Here is a 26,961-nt window from a genome sequence, read left to right on the forward strand (position 1 = left end):
ACAAAGGCATATGGCATTTTGCAAAGCTGACTTTCTTAACCAAGACACAGGTGGAGACTAAGTAGAAATAATCCTAGGTCATGGCATGGAAAACTTCACTATTACCAGCTCAACATGCCCAGCTCCTTGAACTCCTCGTCAAAGGGTTTCATTCCCAGATCTCTTATCATCCTGGCAATACTTCTCTGAATGAGCTTCAGCTTCTCCATTTCCCTTTCAAATTATGCTGCCAAAATTTGTCACAGTTCTCCAAGTACAGTTTTAGAAGTTTAGATTCCAAAGGAAGTATTTTGTCTTGCAATTTAAATGCAGCCGCTAAGTTACTACAGAAGGGACGCGGTGGCGCTGCGGGTTAAACCGCTGAGCTGTCGATCGGAAGGTCGGCGGTTCGAAACCGCGCGGCGGGGTGAGCTCCCGTTGCTCGTCCCAGCTCCTGCTCACCTAGCAGTTCGAAAACATGCAAATGTGAGTAGATCAATAGGTACCTCTTCGGCGGGAAGGTAACGGCGTTCCGAGTCGTCATGCTGGCCACATGACCCGGAAGTGTCTATCACAACGCCGGCTCCAAGGCTTAGAAACGGAGATGAGCACCGCCCCCTAGAGTCGGATTCGACTGGACTTTACGTCAAGGGAAACCTTTACCTTTACCTTTAAGTTACTACAGCCCAATATTGCAGTGGCCTTTTTCAATGAGGAACCACAGTGCTTGCTTGTTTTCAGCTGAAGATCTGCTAGCATGCCTACATCCGTATCACATGCGCAGGGTCTGAGCCAGGTCTCCATTCTCCTTCACCTTGTACCTATCTAGACAGGAACTAATAGATGTTATTTTATCTCATCCATCTTGCATTTTCCCTGTAACATTATCCTGTTGAATTCTCATTTCTAAAGACGAGAATTAAAAACCATTAATTTTATTATGGAATTTCACCACAGAAAAGACAGGGTTCAGTTCATTGGACTCAGAATTATTCTGCCTTTCCCACTTCTATGTAAAAATCAAGTATCTCAGAGAGTAAAGCACTAGGAATACTGGAAGCATTTAATCTTCACAAATTCTGATTTGAAACTTGATTAAGATCACCCAGATTGAAGCACAGAATACACATAAATACCCATCAGATCTCCCACGACTCCTAATGTTATGACACAGAGGTCGGGAACTAGATACAATGCTCCTTCTTTTATTTTTCCATGTTCAGTATTTCTACATATCTGGTTCTTTCTCTCCTCTTTAAGCTACAAAAAGTCAAATCGAAAAAACATTTCCACTTGAAAACAAGTATTAGCGGTGCCAAGTCAAGTGTGAAATCAAGAGGTCTTCTCATGTTAAAATACTTAAGTGCTTCATGGTAGAAAAAATCTCACACATCAGCTATTTCCATGTAACTCATATTAAAAGCAATTGTTTAAACACCACTTTGGATCTACGTTAATCATGCACTTTTTCTTAAGTCAAGGAAACGATCATAGCCAGAAATAACGCACCGTGTGCTAATTTCTAGGAAGGAGACGCTGAGCCATCATAAAAATCCCAACACTCTTTGGTGTGCTCGTTGCTCATGGAAAGATGCTCACACCTGTATAAAAAGGATCGCCAACTTCTTCACTCACTCCTGGATTCCATATCCACACCATTTCTTGCTTCTAAATAAGGTAAGTTCTTTCAGTTCTTTTCATTCTTGAAGATGGAGGAAAAAATACCTGATTTCTTCTGGATGTCTTATCTGCCGAAGGAAAGCCTCTGCCTTTTTGCTTTGGTTTATTCTCAAGTAGGTAAAATCTCACCTGAAATTATAATTGTGTCATTTTTGTTTATTGATACAATATCATTTGATTCCTTTCAGATCTTTGCTTTGCTCTCCACTGCAAGCATGACTCGTTGCTCCAAATGTGGCTGCTCCCACTGGTGCTGCAAGCAGCATGGTTCCTCCCACTGCTGCAAGAAGCGCCGCTGCAAGAAACGCGGTTGCTCCCCCTGCTGCTGCCACTGCAAGAAATGAGGTTGCTCCCCCTGCTGCTGCCCACAATGCGGCTGCTCGCCCTGCGGCTGCCGCTGCAAGAAATGTGGTTGCTCCCCTTCCTGCTGCCAAAAATGGGGTTGCTCCCCCTGCGGCTGCCCCTGCAAGAAGTGTGGTTGCTCCCCTTCCTGCTGTTGTGGGAAATCCTGCTGCTGCAGCCCCTGGAGCTCTTGCTGCTCCCCCTGCTGCGGTTCCAAGGGCTGCTTCCTCCAGCAGAGCAAGTGCTGAAGAGCATCACAGAAAGCATCCAAGGCAAGAAGGGGAGGGATGCGCTGTCAGATCCATCTCACCCCTCTCCAATCCTCAAGGGGAACTCAAGGGCCTCGCTTATCTTCTCACTCTGCCTGAAATACCTGTCCAGTATCTTATCTGTTTCTTCCGCATCGACTCTTAGAACTTTTCCCTTCATACAAAAACTCACTATATAATAATAAAAAAATACCCTTGCACGTTCTTGTGACGTCTTTGTTCAACTTATTTCCCATCTTTTCTATGAAGTTGCAAAACAAGTTGAGAGTCAAAGGCTTTGACGCTTACAGGACTAGATGTGTAACTCCCATCTCCCTTCATCCTTGCCTTTCCTCTTCTAACTGTTCCTAATATCAAGCATAAACTGACATTCAGCAAGGTAATAAAAACGGGCTATAAATTAATATGCAGTGGTGATGAGTAAACTGTTACAAGCCCTGAAAGACCAGGTTAAGGACACGGAGAAAATCTATCTACGTGGTCACTAAGAGTCAACATCAACTTGATGGCACGTAGTCAATCAATCAATAGCTTCTTTCAAAAAATGTATGTGGAACTATTAGGATTCAAAACACTCAGTATTTCTGTGGGTGGTGCCGTTCACTCAGACGCTCCGATTCTTTTCAGATCTGCCCTTACTTTGTTCTCTGCAAACATGTCTTGCTGTTCCAAATGTTGTGCTCCCCCTGCTGTGGCAAACTCCCCCTGCTGGGGTTCCACTTGCTGCTTTCCCAAGCAATTCAAGTGCCCTAGAAGAGCTTCAAATGCAAGGAGAGACAAGGCTGCAATGCCAAATCTTCTTCCTTTCTCTCCCCCCCACCCGCTGTTGACTTCCCCAAACAGGGCTTGAGGCTCCTCACTTCTCAACCCTGTGGCTGAGCTCCCTCCCTTCCTGAAACTTTATCATGTTTGTGCCATCCTTGGACCATCTATTTGCTTTCTTCCTTGAACTACTATGAACCATTTCCTGGAGTAGACCAGAATTATTTTCCTTGGTGGAATCTCTCTCTTTCTTCTAAATCTTGCAACAACTTCTAGCTTTCTACCTTCAAACAAAAGCTTGCATAATAGTAACAAGTCTTGCATATTATTCTTGTGATGTCTTTGTGGTTCAATTTATCTCCCATCTTTCCTATAAACTTGGAAAAAAATTGAGGGACAAAGCCTTCAGCACTTACAGAACTGAGACATAGAGCTCCTGATTCTTTTCTCCTCAAACTCCTCCTAATGATCACTTAAAGAAGCATTCAAATTGGCACAAATGGAGAGACCTGTTGGATAATACCAAAGGTCTTTCTCACAGACCATTCCTTTATTGGCCAATCAAATGTCACAAGAGTGGAGGAAACGTCTGAGTGCTTGCAAAAGGCAAATGTTTCTTATTCCACTGGAGGAAAGGAGTTCATTTATTTTCTCTCTTTTCCTATACATTATATAAGCCACATAACCTCACTGCAAATTATACTTCTTAGAAGGTATACGGTATTTTGAGCTATCTATGTAAGACATAGGCAGGGACCAAGTAGAAATATTAATATAACTGTCCTGGTTGATTGCATGGAAACTTCAGAGAAAGAGACAGGAATGGACAGTCACCAATGCAATGCAATTCCTACACTTACAACTATTTTATGGAGACCCCACTGACCCTATTAAATGTCATCTCCTATTAACCGATATAAAGCATTACCCCAATTTCGTTCCTAATGAAACCGTTTTCACATTTTAAAAGATCTAACCCATATTTCAATATTAACATCGCTCTCTTGCTGAAATTTTGAGCACAACATCCCAATTATGCATCTACATTTCTGTTATAAGTTTAGGCACCCCACTCCTTGAACTCCTCAAAGGAATTAGTTTTCAGATCTCTTAATATGCTGGTGTGCCTCCTCTAACCCTCCTCCAGTGTCTTCATGATTCTTTTAAAATGTGGGCCCAAAACTCACTTTTCCATGCACACTCCAGAAATCCTAAAGTACAATGGAAATGTTCTCTCTTGTGATTTAGCTCTTGCAATCCAATTTGTAGTCACCTCTTCTGTCGATGCATCATAGGGCTTGCTCATTTTCAGCTAGTAATCTGCCAGCGGAGCCATGTTACCTCTCTCCTCTACCTAGACGTTTCTTTTTCACCTACCTAAACGTAGGGCTTTGAAGTTGGCTGTGTTGAATATCATCATCTTGAATTGGGCCCATATCTCAAGTCTACAGGGTCATTTGAAATGTTGATTTTGACATCTAAGGTATTAGCCAAACCCCTTATACACAGTTTCATCATACACAGCTTATCATACCCTCAAGTATGATAAGCATACTTGCAAGATTATTTCTAAGAATTCTTCTTCTTTCGTATCCAGATCAAACCTTAAGCTGCCAATATGACGCCACCTTCCTAGCTTTGTCATTGGGCAAAAACAAGTCATTTTCACTGCATACTACTGGTAATAATCGGCAGGTTAGCAGGTGGGCCAAATTCTGTCTCTCTCCACATTCACATATGTTATTATCCGTCAGCAACCCCACTTGAGCATCTTAGTCTTATGCTTAGGCACTCCAACCCTCAACCTATTCAGAGTCCTCCAAATGACGTGAGGTTGACTCCCTTGGCCACGTTCTCCTCTGGGACTATTCCTCGGTCAGTGATTTCTCTCCTCCATCTTCCAATTCGGTTTTGCTCTTGCATACCCTCAAGAGTGTTTGTTCTCACCATGAAACTCTTCCTAGGTTTTAGTCAACAAGTTTGAGGCTCGTGCCCATACAGAGGGTGCCAGGGATCACTCTCGTTTTGTTCGCTCAACATCTGCTACTTCTCTCCTGAACTTGGGCGGTGCAATACCAACAAGCGGGTCCATTTTCTCAATTGGTGTAGGTTTAAGACATCCTGTCACTATTCGTACCGCTTCATTTACGGCAACTAATTCTTCTATCTTCCTTTTTTAATGTCCAACTTTCACAGGCATATGTGGCAATTGAGAAGACCATGGTGTGAGTCAGGCATACCTTTGTTTTTAAACTGACATCTTTACTTCTGAAAACTTTATATAGGTCTTTGATGGCAGATTTTCCCAGTGCGATACATCATTTGATTTCTTGACTACTACTTCCCTTGGCATTGATTGTTGATCTGAGTAGAATGAAATCGTTGACAACTTCAATTTCTTCTCCATTTATTGTGACATTGTTCATTGGCCCATTTGTGAGAATCTTCGTCTTCTACAGATTCAGGTGTAGTCTGCATTGCTGGCTACAATCTTTGATCTTCATCAGCAAGTACTTCAAGTCTTCTTTATTTACAGCAAGCAAAGTTGTATGGTCTGCATATCGCAGGTGGTTAATGAGTCTGAGTGCCTTCCGACCTGAGGAGCTCATCTACCAGCACTATATTGCAAAATGTTCTGTTGTAATCCATAGGGTTTTCAGCTTAACTTCTACCAATTTCACCCCCAAGGAATTTACAACCCAGTTTTTCTTTGCAACAATTTCTTACTCAGTTCATCCTCTTCCCCCAGTGACAAGAAGTCCCTCAAACATTCCTCCTTTGTATTTCATACTTAGTGCTACTACAGAAACAGCTCATGAACTAAACGTTAAGGAAGAGAAAAGACTAAAAATTCTCTCCAACTTCCTACTTGATCAGCATTGGAGACATGACAGTTTGGGGCTGGACAATCACAGATCGATGCATGGGATATAGCGGAGAATAGAGCTGGACGAATTTGTTCTGTTTTTAATTTTTCCACGTTCAGTTTTTGTACATCTCTGGTTCTTTCTCTCTTAATTTTCAGCTGAAAAGGTCTACCAAAAAACTTCCACTTGAAAACAAATGCCAACAGCGCCAAGTCAAGTGGGAAATCAACAGGTCTTCTCATCCTATAATACCTCATGGTAGTACACTAGCCATTCAGACACTAGCCATTCATCCACATAACTCATGTTAAAAGCAATCATTTAAGTAACCCTTTGGATCTGCCTTAATCATAGACTTTTTCTTAAATAAAGGAAATGAATAGTCCATAGTACACCATGTGATAATTTTACAGAAGCTGATGCTGAGCCATCATAACATTCCCATCATTCTTCAGTGCACCCATTGCTCATGGAAGGACACGCACACCTATATAAAAGGGATCATCGACCACTTTGTCATTTATGACTGGGTTCCATATCCACACCACTTCTTGCTTCTAAATAAGGTAAGCTCTTGCAATATTCTTAAACATGGGGAACATATCTTTGTTCAACCAAGTTCTGGATGTCTTGTCTACAGAGAGAACAGCCTCTGCCTTTTGCTATGATTCATACTGAATTAGGTAAATCTCATCCAAATTATTATAGCCGTGTCCTTTTTGTTACATAAAAAGAACCAAGGGCTTTAGTGGGTAAAAGAGTTCCAGATGTGCAAAGAACTCCACAACTGATTTGCAGAATTATTCCAAGTGAATTCCGATTTTCCTAGCATCTGAACTTTATATGATGTACTTGGAACAATATGGCCTAAAGAGCACTTCTGGATTCAGCTGGCATAAACTGACCTAGTTCAGCAAAGTAATAAAAATGAGTTACGCTATCTTAAATTCATTTAAAGAATTACATGCAGAACTACTGGGGCTCTACCCAGTAACAATTCAGTGTTCCTTAGGTAGCTCTGGTTTATTAACGTAGCATCACTCTGTTCCTTTCAGATCTTTGCTTCGCTCTCTGCCACGAACATGACTTGCTGCTCCAAGTGTGGCTGCTCCCCCTGCTGCTGCCAGCAATCCTGCTGCTCCCCCTGCTGCTGCCAGCAATCCTGCTGCTCCCCCTGCTGTTGTAAAAAATCCTGCTGCTGCTGCAGCCCCTGTTGCTGTTCCAAGTGCTGCTGCTCCCCCTGCTGTTGTAAAAAATCCTGCTGCTGCTGCAGCCCCTGTTGCTGTTGCAAGGGCTGCTGCTCCTCCTGCTGCGGTTGCAAGGGCTGCTGCCCCAAGCAGTGCAAGTGCTAAAAAGCTCCAAGGAGAGCACTGAATGCAGGAACGGCAGGGATGCAACACCAGCAATCCCTCTCGTCCCCCTCATTGTCCTCTTCAAGGAGACCTCAAGGCTCTTGCTTGTTTTCATTTCTTCTTCCTGTTTCTGAAATGCCTGCCTGGTATCTTGTCCATGTCTATGCCATTCCTGAATCAGCTCTTTTGTACTTGCTATCTTTCCCCTTCGTAGAGATGTTCACAATACAATAAAAAGTACTCCTGCACGTTCTTGTTATTGGCCCGTTTATGGACTTGTTCAATTCATAGCCCATCTTCCTTCAAATTGGCCACAAAAGAAGAGTGGCAAAGCCTCTGGCCCTTAGGCCACTGAAATTTATAATCCTACTTGTCTTCCATCTGTTTCCTGAGGCTTCTCCTAATGTACGGTACTGATCATTTTGGGCAGCGAAGTGACTAAAGGAGAGGCCTTTCAGACAGTAGTAAAGGTGCTTCTCATATAGCGGTTCAGTCCCGTACTGACCAAATGAAGTGCTGGCAAGCATCCTCCAAGAGGAGGAGAAAGGTCGAAGTATCCTCCAGAATTCAAAGCAATTCCTTGTGTGCCTTTAGAGGAGGACTTCGTTTATCTTCTCTTCCTTCCCACCCAGTGATAAACACTATGTCGTTGAAGTGCAAATTACACATACAAAGGCATATGGCATTTTGCAAAGCTGACTTTCTTAACCAAGACACAGGTGGAGACTAAGTAGAAATAATCCTAGGTCATGGCATGGAAAACTTCACTATTACCAGCTCAACATGCCCAGCTCCTTGAACTCCTCGTCAAAGGGTTTCATTCCCAGATCTCTTATCATCCTGGCAATACTTCTCTGAATGAGCTTCAGCTTCTCCATTTCCCTTTCAAATTATGCTGCCAAAATTTGTCACAGTTCTCCAAGTACAGTTTTAGAAGTTTAGATTCCAAAGGAAGTATTTTGTCTTGCAATTTAAATGCAGCCGCTAAGTTACTACAGAAGGGACGCGGTGGCGCTGCGGGTTAAACCGCTGAGCTGTCGATCGGAAGGTCGGCGGTTCGAAACCGCGCGGCGGGGTGAGCTCCCGTTGCTCGTCCCAGCTCCTGCTCACCTAGCAGTTCGAAAACATGCAAATGTGAGTAGATTAATTGGTACCTCTTCGGCGGGAAGGTAACGGCGTTCCGAGTCGTCATGCTGGCCACATGACCCGGAAGTGTCTATGACAACGCCGGCTCCAAGGCTTAGAAACGGAGATGAGCACCGCCCCCTAGAGTCGGATTCGACTGGACTTTACGTCAAGGGAAACCTTTACCTTTACCTTTAAGTTACTACAGCCCAATATTGCAGTGGCCTTTTTCAATGAGGAACCACAGTGCTTGCTTGTTTTCAGCTGAAGATCTGCTAGCATGCCTACATCCGTATCACATGCGCAGGGTCTGAGCCAGGTCTCCATTCTCCTTCACCTTTTACCTATCTAGACAGGAACTAATAGATGTTATTTTATCTCATCCATCTTGCATTTTCCCTGTAACATTATCCTGTTGAATTCTCATTTCTAAAGACGAGAATTAAAAACCATTAATTTTATTATGGAATTTCACCACAGAAAAGACAGGGTTCAGTTCATTGGACTCAGAATTATTCTGCCTTTCCCACTTCTATGTAAAAATCAAGTATCTCAGAGAGTAAAGCACTAGGAATACTGGAAGCATTTAATCTTCACAAATTCTGATTTGAAACTTGATTAAGATCACCCAGATTGAAGCACAGAATACACATAAATACCCATCAGATCTCCCACGACTCCTAATGTTATGACACAGAGGTCGGGAACTAGATACAATGCTCCTTCTTTTATTTTTCCATGTTCAGTATTTCTACATATCTGGTTCTTTCTCTCCTCTTTAAGCTACAAAAAGTCAAATCAAAAAAACATTTCCACTTGAAAACAAGTATTAGCGGTGCCGAGTCAAGTGTGAAATCAAGAGGTCTTCTCATGTTAAAATACTTAAGTGCTTCATGGTAGTAAAAATCTCACACATCAGCTATTTCCATGTAACTCATATTAAAAGCAATTGTTTAAACACCACTTTGGATCTACGTTAATCATGCACTTTTTCTTAAGTCAAGGAAACGATCATAACGCACCGTGTGCTAATTTCTAGGAAGGAGACGCTGAGCCATCATAAAAATCCCAACACTCTTTGGTGTGCTCGTTGCTCATGGAAAGATGCTCACACCTGTATAAAAAGGATCGCCAACTTCTTCACTCACTCCTGGATTCCATATCCACACCATTTCTTGCTTCTAAATAAGGTAAGTTCTTTCAGTTCTTTTCATTCTTGAAGATGGAGGAAAAAATACCTGATTTCTTCTGGATGTCTTATCTGCCGAAGGAAAGCCTCTGCCTTTTTGCTTTGGTTTATTCTCAAGTAGGTAAAATCTCACCTGAAATTATAATTGTGTCATTTTTGTTTATTGATACAATATCATTTGATTCCTTTCAGATCTTTGCTTTGCTCTCCACTGCAAGCATGACTCGTTGCTCCAAATGTGGCTGCTCCCACTGGTGCTGCAAGCAGCATGGTTCCTCCCACTGCTGCAAGAAGCGCCGCTGCAAGAAACGCGGTTGCTCCCCCTGCTGCTGCCACTGCAAGAAATGAGGTTGCTCCCCCTGCTGCTGCCCACAATGCGGCTGCTCGCCCTGCGGCTGCCGCTGCAAGAAATGTGGTTGCTCCCCTTCCTGCTGCCAAAAATGGGGTTGCTCCCCCTGCGGCTGCCCCTGCAAGAAGTGTGGTTGCTCCCCTTCCTGCTGTTGTGGGAAATCCTGCTGCTGCAGCCCCTGGAGCTCTTGCTGCTCCCCCTGCTGCGGTTCCAAGGGCTGCTTCCTCCAGCAGAGCAAGTGGTGAAGAGCATCACAGAAAGCATCCAAGGCAAGAAGGGGAGGGATGCACTGTCAGATCCATCTCACCCCTCTCCAATCCTCAAGGGGAACTCAAGGGCCTCGCTTATCTTCTCACTCTGCCTGAAATACCTGTCCAGTATCTTATCTGTTTCTTCCGCATCGACTCTTAGAACTTTTCCCTTCATACAAAAACTCACTATATAATAATAAAAAAATACCCTTGCACGTTCTTGTGACGTCTTTGTTCAACTTATTTCCCATCTTTTCTATGAAGTTGCAAAACAAGTTGAGAGTCAAAGGCTTTGACGCTTACAGGACTAGATGTGTAACTCCCGTCTCCCTTCATCCTTGCCTTTCCTCTTCTAACTGTTCCTAATATACTGATAAACTTTAAAACTTTACATGGTACATCCCACCTCAAAGCAGTAATTAACATGGCCTAAAGTACACTTCCGGACTTACCAAGCATAAACTGACATTCAGCAAGGTAATAAAAACGGGCTATAAATTAATATGCAGTGGTGATGAGTAAACTGTTAGAAGCCCTGAAAGACCAGGTTAAGGACACGGAGAAAATCTATCTACGTGGTCACTAAGAGTCAACATCAACTTGATGGCACGTAGTCAATCAATCAATAGCTTCTTTCAAAAAATGTATGTGGAACTATTAGGATTCAAAACACTCAGTATTTCTGTGGGTGGTGCCGTTCACTCAGACGCTCCGATTCCTTTCAGATCTGCCCTTACTTTGTTCTCTGCAAACATGTCTTGCTGTTCCAAATGTTGTGCTCCCCCTGCTGTGGCAAACTCCCCCTGCTGGGGTTCCACTTGCTGCTTTCCCAAGCAATTCAAGTGCCCTAGAAGAGCTTCAAATGCAAGGAGAGACAAGGCTGCAATGCCAAATCTTCTTCCTTTCTCTCCCCCCCACCCGCTGTTGACTTCCCCAAACAGGGCTTGAGGCTCCTCACTTCTCAACCCTGTGGCTGAGCTCCCTCCCTTCCTGAAACTTTATCATGTTTGTGCCATCCTTGGACCATCTATTTGCTTTCTTCCTTGAACTACTATGAACCATTTCCTGGAGTAGACCAGAATTATTTTCCTTGGTGGAATCTCTCTCTTTCTTCTAAATCTTGCAACAACTTCTAGCTTTCTACCTTCAAACAAAAGCTTGCATAATAGTAACACGTCTTGCATATTATTCTTGTGATGTCTTTGTGGTTCAATTTATCTCCCATCTTTCCTATAAACTTGGAAAAAAATTGAGGGACAAAGCCTTCAGCACTTACAGAACTGAGACATAGAGCTCCTGATTCTTTTCTCCTCAAACTCCTCCTAATGATCATTTAAAGAAGCATTCAAATTGGCACAAATGGAGAGACCTGTTGGATAATACCAAAGGTCTTTCTCACAGACCATTCCTTTATTGGCCAATCAAATGTCACAAGAGTGGAGGAAACGTCTGAGTGCTTGCAAAAGGCAAATGTTTCTTATTCCACTGGAGGAAAGGAGTTCATTTATTTTCTCTCTTTTCCTATACACTATATAAGCCACATAACCTCACTGCAAATTATACTTCTTAGAAGGTATACGGTATTTTGAGCTATCTATGTAAGACATAGGCAGGGACCAAGTAGAAATATTAATATAACTGTCCTGGTTGATTGCATGGAAACTTCAGAGAAAGAGACAGGAATGGACAGTCATCAATGCAATGCAATTCCTACACTTACAACTATTTTATGGAGACCCCACTGACCCTATTAAATGTCATCTCCTATTAACCGATATAAAGCATTACCCCAATTTCGTTCCTAATGAAACCGTTTTCACATTTTAAAAGATCTAACCCGTATTTCAATATTAACATCGCTCTCTTGCTGAAATTTTGAGCACAACATCCCAATTATGCATCTACATTTCTGTTATAAGTTTAGGCACCCCACTCCTTGAACTCCTCAAAGGAATTAGTTTTCAGATCTCTTAATATGCTGGTGTGCCTCCTCTAACCCTCCTCCAGTGTCTTCGTGATTCTTTTAAAATGTGGGCCCAAAACTCAGTTTTCCATGCACACTCCAGAAATCCTAAAGTACAATGGAAATGTTCTCTCTTGTGATTTACCTGTTGCAATCCAATTTGTAGTCACCTCTTCTGTCGATGCATCATAGGGCTTGCTCATTTTCAGCTAGTAATCTGCCAGCGGAGCCATGTTACCTCTCTCCTCTACCTAGACGTTTCTTTTTCACCTACCTAAACGTAGGGCTTTGAAGTTGGCTGTGTTGAATATCATCATCTTGAATTGGGCCCATATCTCAAGTCTACAGGGTCATTTGAAATGTTGATTTTGACATCTAAGGTATTAGCCAAACCCCTTATACACAGTTTCATCATACACAGCTTATCATACCCTCAAGTATGATAAGCATACTTGCAAGATTATTTCTAAGAATTCTTCTTCTTTCGTATCCAGATCAAACCTTAAGCTGCCAATATGACGCCACCTTCCTAGCTTTGTCATTGGGCAAAAACAAGTCATTTTCACTGCATACTACTGGTAATAATCGGCAGGTTAGCAGGTGGGCCAAATTCTGTCTCTCTCCACATTCACATATGTTATTATCCGTCAGCAACCCCACTTGAGCATCTTAGTCTTATGCTTAGGCACTCCAACCCTCAACCTATTCAGAGTCCTCCAAATGACGTGAGGTTGACTCCCTTGGCCACGTTCTCCTCTGGGACTATTCCTCGGTCAGTGATTTCTCTCCTCCATCTTCCAATTCGGTTTTGCTCTTGCATACCCTCAAGAGTGTTTGTTCTCACCATGAAACTCTTCCTAGGTTTTAGTCAACAAGTTTGAGGCTCGTGCCCATACAGAGGGTGCCAGGGATCACTCTCGTTTTGTTCGCTCAACATCTGCTACTTCTCTCCTGAACTTGGGCGGTGCAATACCAACAAGCGGGTCCATTTTCTCAATTGGTGTAGGTTTAAGACATCCTGTCACTATTCATACTGCTTCATTTACGGCAACTAATTCTTCTATCTTCCTTTTTTAATGTCCAACTTTCACAGGCATATGTGGCAATTGAGAAGACCATGGTGTGAGTCAGGCATACCTTTGTTTTTAAACTGACATCTTTACTTCTGAAAACTTTATATAGGTCTTTGATGGCAGATTTTCCCAGTGCGATACATCATTTGATTTCTTGACTACTACTTCCCTTGGCATTGATTGTTGATCTGAGTAGAATGAAATCGTTGACAACTTCAATTTCTTCTCCATTTATGAGAAGAATCTTGAACATTGTTCATTGGTCCATTTGTGAGAATCTTCGTCTTCTACAGATTCAGGTGTAGTCTGCATTGCTGGCTACAATCTTTGATCTTCATCAGCAAGTACTTCAAGTCTTCTTTATTTCCAGCAAGCAAAGTTGTATGGTCCGCATATCGCAGGTGGTTAATGAGTCTGAGTGCCTTCCGACCTGAGGAGCTCATCTACCAGCACTATATTGCAAAATGTTCTGTTGTAATCCATAGGGTTTTCAGCTTAACTTCTACCAATTTCACCCCCAAGGAATTTACAACCCAGTTTTTCTTTGCAACAATTTCTTACTCGGTTCATCCTCTTCCCCCAGTGACAAGAAGTCCCTCAAACATTCCTCCTTTGTATTTCATACTTAGTGCTACTACAGAAACAGCTCATGAACTAAACGTTAAGGAAGAGAAAAGACTAAAAATTCTCTCCAACTTCCTACTTGATCAGCATTGGAGACATGACAGTTTGGGGCTGGACAATCACAGATCGATGCATGGGATATAGCGGAGAATAGAGCTGGACGAATTTGTTCTGTTTTTAATTTTTCCACGTTCAGTTTTTGTACATCTCTGGTTCTTTCTCTCTTAATTTTCAGCTGAAAAGGTCTACCAAAAAACTTCCACTTGAAAACAAATGCCAACAGCGCCAAGTCAAGTGGGAAATCAACAGGTCTTCTCATCCTATAATACCTCATGGTAGTACACTAGCCATTCAGACACTAGCCATTCATCCACATAACTCATGTTAAAAGCAATCATTTAAGTAACCCTTTGATCTGCCTTAATCATAGACTTTTTCTTAAATAAAGGAAATGAATAGTCCATAGTACACCATGTGATAATTTTACAGAAGCTGATGCTGAGCCATCATAACATTCCCATCATTCTTCAGTGCACCCATTGCTCATGGAAGGACACGCACACCTATATAAAAGGGATCATCGACCACTTTGTCATTTATGATTGGGTTCCATATCCACGCCACTTCTTGCTTCTAAATAAGGTAAGCTCTTGCAATATTCTTAAACATGGGGAACATATCTTTGTTCAACCAAGTTCTGGATGTCTTGTCTACAGAGAGAACAGCCTCTGCCTTTTGCTATGATTCATACTGAATTAGGTAAATCTCATCCAAATTATTATAGCCGTGTCCTTTTTGTTACATAAAAAGAACCAAGGGCTTTAGTGGGTAAAAGAGTTCCAGATGTGCAAAGAACTCCACAACTGATTTGCAGAATTATTCCAAGTGAATTCCGATTTTCCTAGCATCTGAACTTTATATGGTGTACTTGGAACAATATGGCCTAAAGAGCACTTCTGGATTCAGCTGGCATAAACTGACCTAGTTCAGCAAAGTAATAAAAATGAGTTACGCTATCTTAAATTCATTTAAAGAATTACATGCAGAACTACTGGGGCTCTACCCAGTAAGAATTCAGTGTTCCTTAGGTAGCTCTGGTTTATTAACGTAGCATCACTCTGTTCCTTTCAGATCTTTGCTTCGCTCTCCGCCACGAACATGACTTGCTGCTCCAAGTGTGGCTGCTCCCCCTGCTGCTGCCAGCAATCCTGCTGCTCCCCCTGCTGCTGCCAGCAATCCTGCTGCTCCCCCTGCTGCTGCCAGCAATCCTGCTGCTCCCCCTGCTGTTGTAAAAAATCCTGCTGCTGCTGCAGCCCCTGTTGCTGTTCCAAGGGCTGCTGCTCCTCCTGCTGCGGTTGCAAGGGCTGCTGCTCCTCCTGCTGCGGTTGCAAGGGCTGCTGCCCCAAGCAGTGCAAGTGCTAAAAAGCTCCAAGGAGAGCACTGAATGCAGGAACGGCAGGGATGCAACACCAGCAATCCCTCTCGTCCCCCTCATTGTCCTCTTCAAGGAGACCTCAAGGCTCTTGCTTGTTTTCATTTCTTCTTCCTGTTTCTGAAATGCCTGCCTGGTATCTTGTCCATGTCTATGCCATTCCTGAATCAGCTCTTTTGTACTTGCTATCTTTCCCCTTCGTAGAGATGTTCACAATACAATAAAAAGTACTCCTGCACGTTCTTGTTATTGGCCCGTTTATGGACTTATTCAATTCATAGCCCATCTTCCTTCAAATTGGCCACAAAAGAAGAGTGGCAAAGCCTCTGGCCCTTAGGCCACTGAAATTTATAATCCTACTTGTCTTCCATCTGTTTCCTGAGGCTTCTCCTAATGTACGGTACTGATCATTTTGGGCAGCGAAGTGACTAAAGGAGAGGCCTTTCAGACAGTAGTAAAGGTGCTTCTCATATAGCAGTTCAGTCCCGTACTGACCAAATGAAGTGCTGGCAAGCATCCTCCAAGAGGAGGAGAAAGGTCGAAGTATCCTCCAGAATTCAAAGCAATTCCTTGTGTGCCTTTAGAGGAGGACTTCGTTTATCTTCTCTTCCTTCCCACCCAGTGATAAACACTATGTCGTTGAAGTGCAAATTACACATACAAAGGCATATGGCATTTTGCAAAGCTGACTTTCTTAACCAAGACACAGGTGGAGACTAAGTAGAAATAATCCTAGGTCATGGCATGGAAAACTTCACTATTACCAGCTCAACATGCCCAGCTCCTTGAACTCCTCGTCAAAGGGTTTCATTCCCAGATCTCTTATCATCCTGGCAATACTTCTCTGAATGAGCTTCAGCTTCTCCATTTCCCTTTCAAATTATGCTGCCAAAATTTGTCACAGTTCTCCAAGTACAGTTTTAGAAGTTTCCAAAGTTCCTTTGGAATCCCAAAGGAAGTATTTTGTCTTGCAATTTAAATGCAGCCGCTAAGTTACTACAGCCCAATATTGCAGTGGCCTTTTTCAATGAGGAACCACAGTGCTTGCTTGTTTTCAGCTGAAGATCTGCTAGCATGCCTACATCCGTATCACATGCGCAGGGTCTGAGCCAGGTCTCCATTCTCCTTCACCTTTTACCTATCTAGACAGGAACTAATAGATGTTATTTTATCTCATCCATCTTGCATTTTCCCTGTAACATTATCCTGTTGAATTCTCATTTCTAAAGACGAGAATTAAAAACCATTAATTTTATTATGGAATTTCACCACAGAAAAGACAGGGTTCAGTTCATTGGACTCAGAATTATTCTGCCTTTCCCACTTCTATGTAAAAATTAAGTATCTCAGAGAGTAAAGCACTAGGAATACTGGAAGCATTTAATCTTCACAAATTCTGATTTGAAACTTAAGATCACCCAGATTGAAGCACAGAATACACATAAATACCCATCAGATCTCCCACGACTCCTAATGTTATGACACAGAGGTCAGGAACTAGATACAATCCTCCTTCTTTTATTTTTCCATGTTCAGTATTTCTACATATCTGGTTCTTTCTCTCCTCTTTAAGCTACAAAAAGTCAAATCGAAAAAACATTTCCACTTGAAAACAAGTATTAGCGGTGCCGAGTCAAGTGTGAAATCAAGAGGTCTTCTCATGTTAAAATACTTAAGTGCTTCATGGTAGTAAAAATCTCACACATCAGCTATTTCCATGTAACTCATATTAAAAGCAATTGTTTAAACACCACTTTGGATCTACGTTAATCATGCACTTTTTCTTAAGTCAAGGAAACGATCATAACGCACCGTGTGCTAATTTCTAGGAAGGAGACGCTGAGCCATCATAAAAATCCCAACACTCTTTGGTGTGCTCGTTGCTCATGGAAAGATGCTCACACCTGTATAAAAAGGATCGCCAACTTCTTCACTCACTCCTGGATTCCATATCCACACCATTTCTTGCTTCTAAATAAGGTAAGTTCTTTCAGTTCTTTTCATTCTTGAAGATGGAGGAAAAAATACCTGATTTCTTCTGGATGTCTTATCTGCCGAAGGAAAGCCTCTGCCTTTTTGCTTTGGTTTATTCTCAAGTAGGTAAAATCCCACCTGAAATTATAATTCTGTCATTTTTGTTTATTGATACAATATCATTTGATTCCTTTCAGATCTTTGCTTTGCTCTCCACTGCAAGCATGACTCGTTGCTCCAAATGTGGCTGCTCCCACTGGTGCTGCAAGCAGCATGGTTCCTCCCACTGCTGCAAGAAGCGCCGCTGCAAGAAATGCGGTTGCTCCCCCTGCTGCTGCCACTGCAAGAAATGAGGTTGCTCCCCCTGCTGCTGCCCACAATGCGGCTGCTCGCCCTGCGGCTGCCGCTGCAAGAAATGTGGTTGCTCCCCTTCCTGCTGCCAAAAATGGGGTTGCTCCCCCTGCGGCTGCCCCTGCAAGAAGTGTGGTTGCTCCCCTTCCTGCTGTTGTGGGAAATCCTGCTGCTGCAGCCCCTGGAGCTCTTGCTGCTCCCCCTGCTGCGGTTCCAAGGGCTGCTTCCTCCAGCAGAGCAAGTGCTGAAGAGCATCACAGAAAGCATCCAAGGCAAGAAGGGGAGGGATGCGCTGTCAGATCCATCTCACCCCTCTCCAATCCTCAAGGGGAACTCAAGGGCCTCGCTTATCTTCTCACTCTGCCTGAAATACCTGTCCAGTATCTTATCTGTTTCTTCCGCATCGACTCTTAGAACTTTTCCCTTCATACAAAAACTCACTATATAATAATAAAAAAATACCCTTGCACGTTTTGCACGTTCTTGTGACGTCTTTGTTCAACTTATTTCCCATCTTTTCTATGAAGTTGCAAAACAAGTTGAGAGTCAAAGGCTTTGACGCTTACAGGACTAGATGTGTAACTCCCGTCTCCCTTCATCCTTGCCTTTCCTCTTCTAACTGTTCCTAATATACTGATAAACTTTAAAACTTTACATGGTACATCCCACCTCAAAGCAGTAATTAACATGGCCTAAAGTACACTTCCGGACTTACCAAGCATAAACTGACATTCAGCAAGGTAATAAAAACGGCTATAAATTAATATGCAGTGGTGATGAGTAAACTGTTACAAGCCCTGAAAGACCAGGTTAAGGACACGGAGAAAATCTATCTACGTGGTCACTAAGAGTCAACATCAACTTTGATGGCACGTAGTCAATCAATCAATAGCTTCTTTCAAAAATGTATGTGGAACTATTAGGATTCAAAACACTCAGTATTTCTGTGGGTGTGCCGTTCACTCAGACGCTCCGATTCTTTTCAGATCTGCCCTTACTTTGTTCTCTGCAAACATGTCTTGCTGTTCCAAATGTTGTGCTCCCCCTGCTGTGGCAAACCTCCCCCTGCTGGGGTTCCACTTGCTGCTTTCCAAGCAATTCAAGTGCCCTAGAAGAGCTTCAAATGCAAGGAGAGACAAGGCTGCAATGCCAAATCTCTTCCTTTCTCTCCCCCCCACCCGCTGTTGACTTCCCCAAACAGGGCTTGAGGCTCCTCACTTCTCAACCCTGTGGCTGAGCTCCCTCCCTTCCTGAAACTTTATCAGTTTGTGCCATCCTTGGACCATCTATTTGCTTTCTTCCTTGAACTACTAGAACCATTTCCTGGAGTAGACCAGAATTATTTTCCTTGGTGGAATCTCTCTCTTTCTTCTAAATCTTGCAACAACTTCTAGCTTTCTACCTTCAAACAAAAGCTTGCATAATAGTAACACGTCTTGCATATTATCATGTGATGTCTTTGTGGTTCAATTTATCTCCCATCTTTCCTATAAACTTGGAAAAAAATGAGGGACAAAGCCTTCAGCACTTACAGAACTGAGACATAGAGCTCCTGATTCTTTTCTCCTCAAACTCCTCCTAATGATCATTTAAAGAAGCATTCAAATTGGCACAAATGGAGAGACCTGTTGGATAATACCAAAGGTCTTTCTCACAGACCATTCCTTTATTGGCCAATCAAATGTCACAAGGTGGAGGAAACGTCTGAGTGCTTGCAAAAGGCAAATGTTTCTTATTCCACTGGAGGAAAGGAGTTCATTTATTTTCTCTCTTTTCCTATACACTATATAAGCCACATAACCTCACTGCAAATTATACTTCTTAGAAGGTATACGGTATTTTGAGCTATCTATGTAAGACATAGGCAGGGACCAAGTAGAAATTTTAATATAACTGTCCTGGTTGATTGCATGGAAACTTCAGAGAAAGAGACAGGAATGGACAGTCATCATTGCAATGCAATTCCTACACTTACAACTATTTTATGGAGACCCCACTGACCTATTAAATGTCATCTCCTATTAACCGATATAAAGCATTACCCCAATTTCGTTCCTAATGAAACCGTTTTCACATTTTAAAAGATCTAACCCGTATTTCAATATTAACATCGCTCTCTTGCTGAAATTTTGAGCACAACATCCCAATTATGCATCTACATTTCTGTTATAAGTTTAGGCACCCCACTCCTTGAACTCCTCAAAGGAATTAGTTTTCAGATCTCTTAATATGCTGGTGTGCCTCCTCTAACCCTCCTCCAGTGTCTTCGTGATTCTTTTAAAATGTGGGCCCAAAACTCAGTTTTCCATGCACACTCCAGAAATCCTAAAGTACAATGGAAATGTTCTCTCTTGTGATTTACCTGTTGCAATCCAATTTGTAGTCACCTCTTCTGTCGATGCATCATAGGGCTTGCTCATTTTCAGCTAGTAATCTGCCAGCGGAGCCATGTTACCTCTCTCCTCTACCTAGACGTTTCTTTTTCACCTACCTAAACGTAGGGCTTTGAAGTTGGCTGTGTTGAATATCATCATCTTGAATTGGGCCCATATCTCAAGTCTACAGGGTCATTTGAAATGTTGATTTTGACATCTAAGGTATTAGCCAAACCCCTTATACACAGTTTCATCATACACAGCTTATCATACCCTCAAGTATGATAAGCATACTTGCAAGATTATTTCTAAGAATTCTTCTTCTTTCGTATCCAGATCAAACCTTAAGCTGCCAATATGACGCCACCTTCCTAGCTTTGTCATTGGGCAAAAACAAGTCATTTTCACTGCATACTACTGGTAATAATCGGCAGGTTAGCAGGTGGGCCAAATTCTGTCTCTCTCCACATTCACATATGTTATTATCCGTCAGCAACCCCACTTGAGCATCTTAGTCTTATGCTTAGGCACTCCAACCCTCAACCTATTCAGAGTCCTCCAAATGACGTGAGGTTGACTCCCTTGGCCACGTTCTCCTCTGGGACTATTCCTCGGTCAGTGATTTCTCTCCTCCATCTTCCAATTCGGTTTTGCTCTTGCATACCCTCAAGAGTGTTTGTTCTCACCATGAAACTCTTCCTAGGTTTTAGTCAACAAGTTTGAGGCTCGTGCCCATACAGAGGGTGCCAGGGATCACTCTCGTTTTGTTCGCTCAACATCTGCTACTTCTCTCCTGAACTTGGGCGGTGCAATACCAACAAGCGGGTCCATTTTCTCAATTGGTGTAGGTTTAAGACATCCTGTCACTATTCATACTGCTTCATTTACGGCAACTAATTCTTCTATCTTCCTTTTTTAATGTCCAACTTTCACAGGCATATGTGGCAATTGAGAAGACCATGGTGTGAGTCAGGCATACCTTTGTTTTTAAACTGACATCTTTACTTCTGAAAACTTTATATAGGTCTTTGATGGCAGATTTTCCCAGTGCGATACATCATTTGATTTCTTGACTACTACTTCCCTTGGCATTGATTGTTGATCTGAGTAGAATGAAATCGTTGACAACTTCAATTTCTTCTCCATTTATGAGAAGAATCTTGAACATTGTTCATTGGTCCATTTGTGAGAATCTTCGTCTTCTACAGATTCAGGTGTAGTCTGCATTGCTGGCTACAATCTTTGATCTTCATCAGCAAGTACTTCAAGTCTTCTTTATTTCCAGCAAGCAAAGTTGTATGGTCCGCATATCGCAGGTGGTTAATGAGTCTGAGTGCCTTCCGACCTGAGGAGCTCATCTACCAGCACTATATTGCAAAATGTTCTGTTGTAATCCATAGGGTTTTCAGCTTAACTTCTACCAATTTCACCCCCAAGGAATTTACAACCCAGTTTTTCTTTGCAACAATTTCTTACTCGGTTCATCCTCTTCCCCCAGTGACAAGAAGTCCCTCAAACATTCCTCCTTTGTATTTCATACTTAGTGCTACTACAGAAACAGCTCATGAACTAAACGTTAAGGAAGAGAAAAGACTAAAAATTCTCTCCAACTTCCTACTTGATCAGCATTGGAGACATGACAGTTTGGGGCTGGACAATCACAGATCGATGCATGGGATATAGCGGAGAATAGAGCTGGACGAATTTGTTCTGTTTTTAATTTTTCCACGTTCAGTTTTTGTACATCTCTGGTTCTTTCTCTCTTAATTTTCAGCTGAAAAGGTCTACCAAAAAACTTCCACTTGAAAACAAATGCCAACAGCGCCAAGTCAAGTGGGAAATCAACAGGTCTTCTCATCCTATAATACCTCATGGTAGTACACTAGCCATTCAGACACTAGCCATTCATCCACATAACTCATGTTAAAAGCAATCATTTAAGTAACCCTTTGATCTGCCTTAATCATAGACTTTTTCTTAAATAAAGGAAATGAATAGTCCATAGTACACCATGTGATAATTTTACAGAAGCTGATGCTGAGCCATCATAACATTCCCATCATTCTTCAGTGCACCCATTGCTCATGGAAGGACACGCACACCTATATAAAAGGGATCATCGACCACTTTGTCATTTATGACTGGGTTCCATATCCACGCCACTTCTTGCTTCTAAATAAGGTAAGCTCTTGCAATATTCTTAAACATGGGGAACATATCTTTGTTCAACCAAGTTCTGGATGTCTTGTCTACAGAGAGAACAGCCTCTGCCTTTTGCTATGATTCATACTGAATTAGGTAAATCTCATCCAAATTATTATAGCCGTGTCCTTTTTGTTACATAAAAAGAACCAAGGGCTTTAGTGGGTAAAAGAGTTCCAGATGTGCAAAGAACTCCACAACTGATTTGCAGAATTATTCCAAGTGAATTCCGATTTTCCTAGCATCTGAACTTTATATGGTGTACTTGGAACAATATGGCCTAAAGAGCACTTCTGGATTCAGCTGGCATAAACTGACCTAGTTCAGCAAAGTAATAAAAATGAGTTACGCTATCTTAAATTCATTTAAAGAATTACATGCAGAACTACTGGGGCTCTACCCAGTAAGAATTCAGTGTTCCTTAGGTAGCTCTGGTTTATTAACGTAGCATCACTCTGTTCCTTTCAGATCTTTGCTTCGCTCTCCGCCACGAACATGACTTGCTGCTCCAAGTGTGGCTGCTCCCCCTGCTGCTGCCAGCAATCCTGCTGCTCCCCCTGCTGCTGCCAGCAATCCTGCTGCTCCCCCTGCTGCTGCCAGCAATCCTGCTGCTCCCCCTGCTGTTGTAAAAAATCCTGCTGCTGCTGCAGCCCCTGTTGCTGTTCCAAGGGCTGCTGCTCCTCCTGCTGCGGTTGCAAGGGCTGCTGCTCCTCCTGCTGCGGTTGCAAGGGCTGCTGCCCCAAGCAGTGCAAGTGCTAAAAAGCTCCAAGGAGAGCACTGAATGCAGGAACGGCAGGGATGCAACACCAGCAATCCCTCTCGTCCCCCTCATTGTCCTCTTCAAGGAGACCTCAAGGCTCTTGCTTGTTTTCATTTCTTCTTCCTGTTTCTGAAATGCCTGCCTGGTATCTTGTCCATGTCTATGCCATTCCTGAATCAGCTCTTTTGTACTTGCTATCTTTCCCCTTCGTAGAGATGTTCACAATACAATAAAAAGTACTCCTGCACGTTCTTGTTATTGGCCCGTTTATGGACTTATTCAATTCATAGCCCATCTTCCTTCAAATTGGCCACAAAAGAAGAGTGGCAAAGCCTCTGGCCCTTAGGCCACTGAAATTTATAATCCTACTTGTCTTCCATCTGTTTCCTGAGGCTTCTCCTAATGTACGGTACTGATCATTTTGGGCAGCGAAGTGACTAAAGGAGAGGCCTTTCAGACAGTAGTAAAGGTGCTTCTCATATAGCAGTTCAGTCCCGTACTGACCAAATGAAGTGCTGGCAAGCATCCTCCAAGAGGAGGAGAAAGGTCGAAGTATCCTCCAGAATTCAAAGCAATTCCTTGTGTGCCTTTAGAGGAGGACTTCGTTTATCTTCTCTTCCTTCCCACCCAGTGATAAACACTATGTCGTTGAAGTGCAAATTACACATACAAAGGCATATGGCATTTTGCAAAGCTGACTTTCTTAACCAAGACACAGGTGGAGACTAAGTAGAAATAATCCTAGGTCATGGCATGGAAAACTTCACTATTACCAGCTCAACATGCCCAGCTCCTTGAACTCCTCGTCAAAGGGTTTCATTCCCAGATCTCTTATCATCCTGGCAATACTTCTCTGAATGAGCTTCAGCTTCTCCATTTCCCTTTCAAATTATGCTGCCAAAATTTGTCACAGTTCTCCAAGTACAGTTTTAGAAGTTTCCAAAGTTCCTTTGGAATCCCAAAGGAAGTATTTTGTCTTGCAATTTAAATGCAGCCGCTAAGTTACTACAGCCCAATATTGCAGTGGCCTTTTTCAATGAGGAACCACAGTGCTTGCTTGTTTTCAGCTGAAGATCTGCTAGCATGCCTACATCCGTATCACATGCGCAGGGTCTGAGCCAGGTCTCCATTCTCCTTCACCTTTTACCTATCTAGACAGGAACTAATAGATGTTATTTTATCTCATCCATCTTGCATTTTCCCTGTAACATTATCCTGTTGAATTCTCATTTCTAAAGACGAGAATTAAAAACCATTAATTTTATTATGGAATTTCACCACAGAAAAGACAGGGTTCAGTTCATTGGACTCAGAATTATTCTGCCTTTCCCACTTCTATGTAAAAATTAAGTATCTCAGAGAGTAAAGCACTAGGAATACTGGAAGCATTTAATCTTCACAAATTCTGATTTGAAACTTAAGATCACCCAGATTGAAGCACAGAATACACATAAATACCCATCAGATCTCCCACGACTCCTAATGTTATGACACAGAGGTCAGGAACTAGATACAATCCTCCTTCTTTTATTTTTCCATGTTCAGTATTTCTACATATCTGGTTCTTTCTCTCCTCTTTAAGCTACAAAAAGTCAAATCGAAAAAACATTTCCACTTGAAAACAAGTATTAGCGGTGCCGAGTCAAGTGTGAAATCAAGAGGTCTTCTCATGTTAAAATACTTAAGTGCTTCATGGTAGTAAAAATCTCACACATCAGCTATTTCCATGTAACTCATATTAAAAGCAATTGTTTAAACACCACTTTGGATCTACGTTAATCATGCACTTTTTCTTAAGTCAAGGAAACGATCATAACGCACCGTGTGCTAATTTCTAGGAAGGAGACGCTGAGCCATCATAAAAATCCCAACACTCTTTGGTGTGCTCGTTGCTCATGGAAAGATGCTCACACCTGTATAAAAAGGATCGCCAACTTCTTCACTCACTCCTGGATTCCATATCCACACCATTTCTTGCTTCTAAATAAGGTAAGTTCTTTCAGTTCTTTTCATTCTTGAAGATGGAGGAAAAAATACCTGATTTCTTCTGGATGTCTTATCTGCCGAAGGAAAGCCTCTGCCTTTTTGCTTTGGTTTATTCTCAAGTAGGTAAAATCCCACCTGAAATTATAATTCTGTCATTTTTGTTTATTGATACAATATCATTTGATTCCTTTCAGATCTTTGCTTTGCTCTCCACTGCAAGCATGACTCGTTGCTCCAAATGTGGCTGCTCCCACTGGTGCTGCAAGCAGCATGGTTCCTCCCACTGCTGCAAGAAGCGCCGCTGCAAGAAATGCGGTTGCTCCCCCTGCTGCTGCCACTGCAAGAAATGAGGTTGCTCCCCCTGCTGCTGCCCACAATGCGGCTGCTCGCCCTGCGGCTGCCGCTGCAAGAAATGTGGTTGCTCCCCTTCCTGCTGCCAAAAATGGGGTTGCTCCCCCTGCGGCTGCCCCTGCAAGAAGTGTGGTTGCTCCCCTTCCTGCTGTTGTGGGAAATCCTGCTGCTGCAGCCCCTGGAGCTCTTGCTGCTCCCCCTGCTGCGGTTCCAAGGGCTGCTTCCTCCAGCAGAGCAAGTGCTGAAGAGCATCACAGAAAGCATCCAAGGCAAGAAGGGGAGGGATGCGCTGTCAGATCCATCTCACCCCTCTCCAATCCTCAAGGGGAACTCAAGGGCCTCGCTTATCTTCTCACTCTGCCTGAAATACCTGTCCAGTATCTTATCTGTTTCTTCCGCATCGACTCTTAGAACTTTTCCCTTCATACAAAAACTCACTATATAATAATAAAAAAATACCCTTGCACGTTCTTGTGACGTCTTTGTTCAACTTATTTCCCATCTTTTCTATGAAGTTGCAAAACAAGTTGAGAGTCAAAGGCTTTGACGCTTACAGGACTAGATGTGTAACTCCCGTCTCCCTTCATCCTTGCCTTTCCTCTTCTAACTGTTCCTAATATACTGATAAACTTTAAAACTTTACATGGTACATCCCACCTCAAAGCAGTAATTAACATGGCCTAAAGTACACTTCCGGACTTACCAAGCATAAACTGACATTCAGCAAGGTAATAAAAACGGGCTATAAATTAATATGCAGTGGTGATGAGTAAACTGTTACAAGCCCTGAAAGACCAGGTTAAGGACACGGAGAAAATCTATCTACGTGGTCACTAAGAGTCAACATCAACTTGATGGCACGTAGTCAATCAATCAATAGCTTCTTTCAAAAAATGTATGTGGAACTATTAGGATTCAAAACACTCAGTATTTCTGTGGGTGGTGCCGTTCACTCAGACGCTCCGATTCTTTTCAGATCTGCCCTTACTTTGTTCTCTGCAAACATGTCTTGCTGTTCCAAATGTTGTGCTCCCCCTGCTGTGGCAAACTCCCCCTGCTGGGGTTCCACTTGCTGCTTTCCCAAGCAATTCAAGTGCCCTAGAAGAGCTTCAAATGCAAGGAGAGACAAGGCTGCAATGCCAAATCTTCTTCCTTTCTCTCCCCCCCACCCGCTGTTGACTTCCCCAAACAGGGCTTGAGGCTCCTCACTTCTCAACCCTGTGGCTGAGCTCCCTCCCTTCCTGAAACTTTATCATGTTTGTGCCATCCTTGGACCATCTATTTGCTTTCTTCCTTGAACTACTATGAACCATTTCCTGGAGTAGACCAGAATTATTTTCCTTGGTGGAATCTCTCTCTTTCTTCTAAATCTTGCAACAACTTCTAGCTTTCTACCTTCAAACAAAAGCTTGCATAATAGTAACACGTCTTGCATATTATTCTTGTGATGTCTTTGTGGTTCAATTTATCTCCCATCTTTCCTATAAACTTGGAAAAAAATTGAGGGACAAAGCCTTCAGCACTTACAGAACTGAGACATAGAGCTCCTGATTCTTTTCTCCTCAAACTCCTCCTAATGATCATTTAAAGAAGCATTCAAATTGGCACAAATGGAGAGACCTGTTGGATAATACCAAAGGTCTTTCTCACAGACCATTCCTTTATTGGCCAATCAAATGTCACAAGAGTGGAGGAAACGTCTGAG

Source organism: Candoia aspera, chromosome 17 (genome assembly GCF_035149785.1).
Source record: "Candoia aspera isolate rCanAsp1 chromosome 17, rCanAsp1.hap2, whole genome shotgun sequence".
Taxonomy (NCBI): domain Eukaryota; kingdom Metazoa; phylum Chordata; class Lepidosauria; order Squamata; family Boidae; genus Candoia; species Candoia aspera.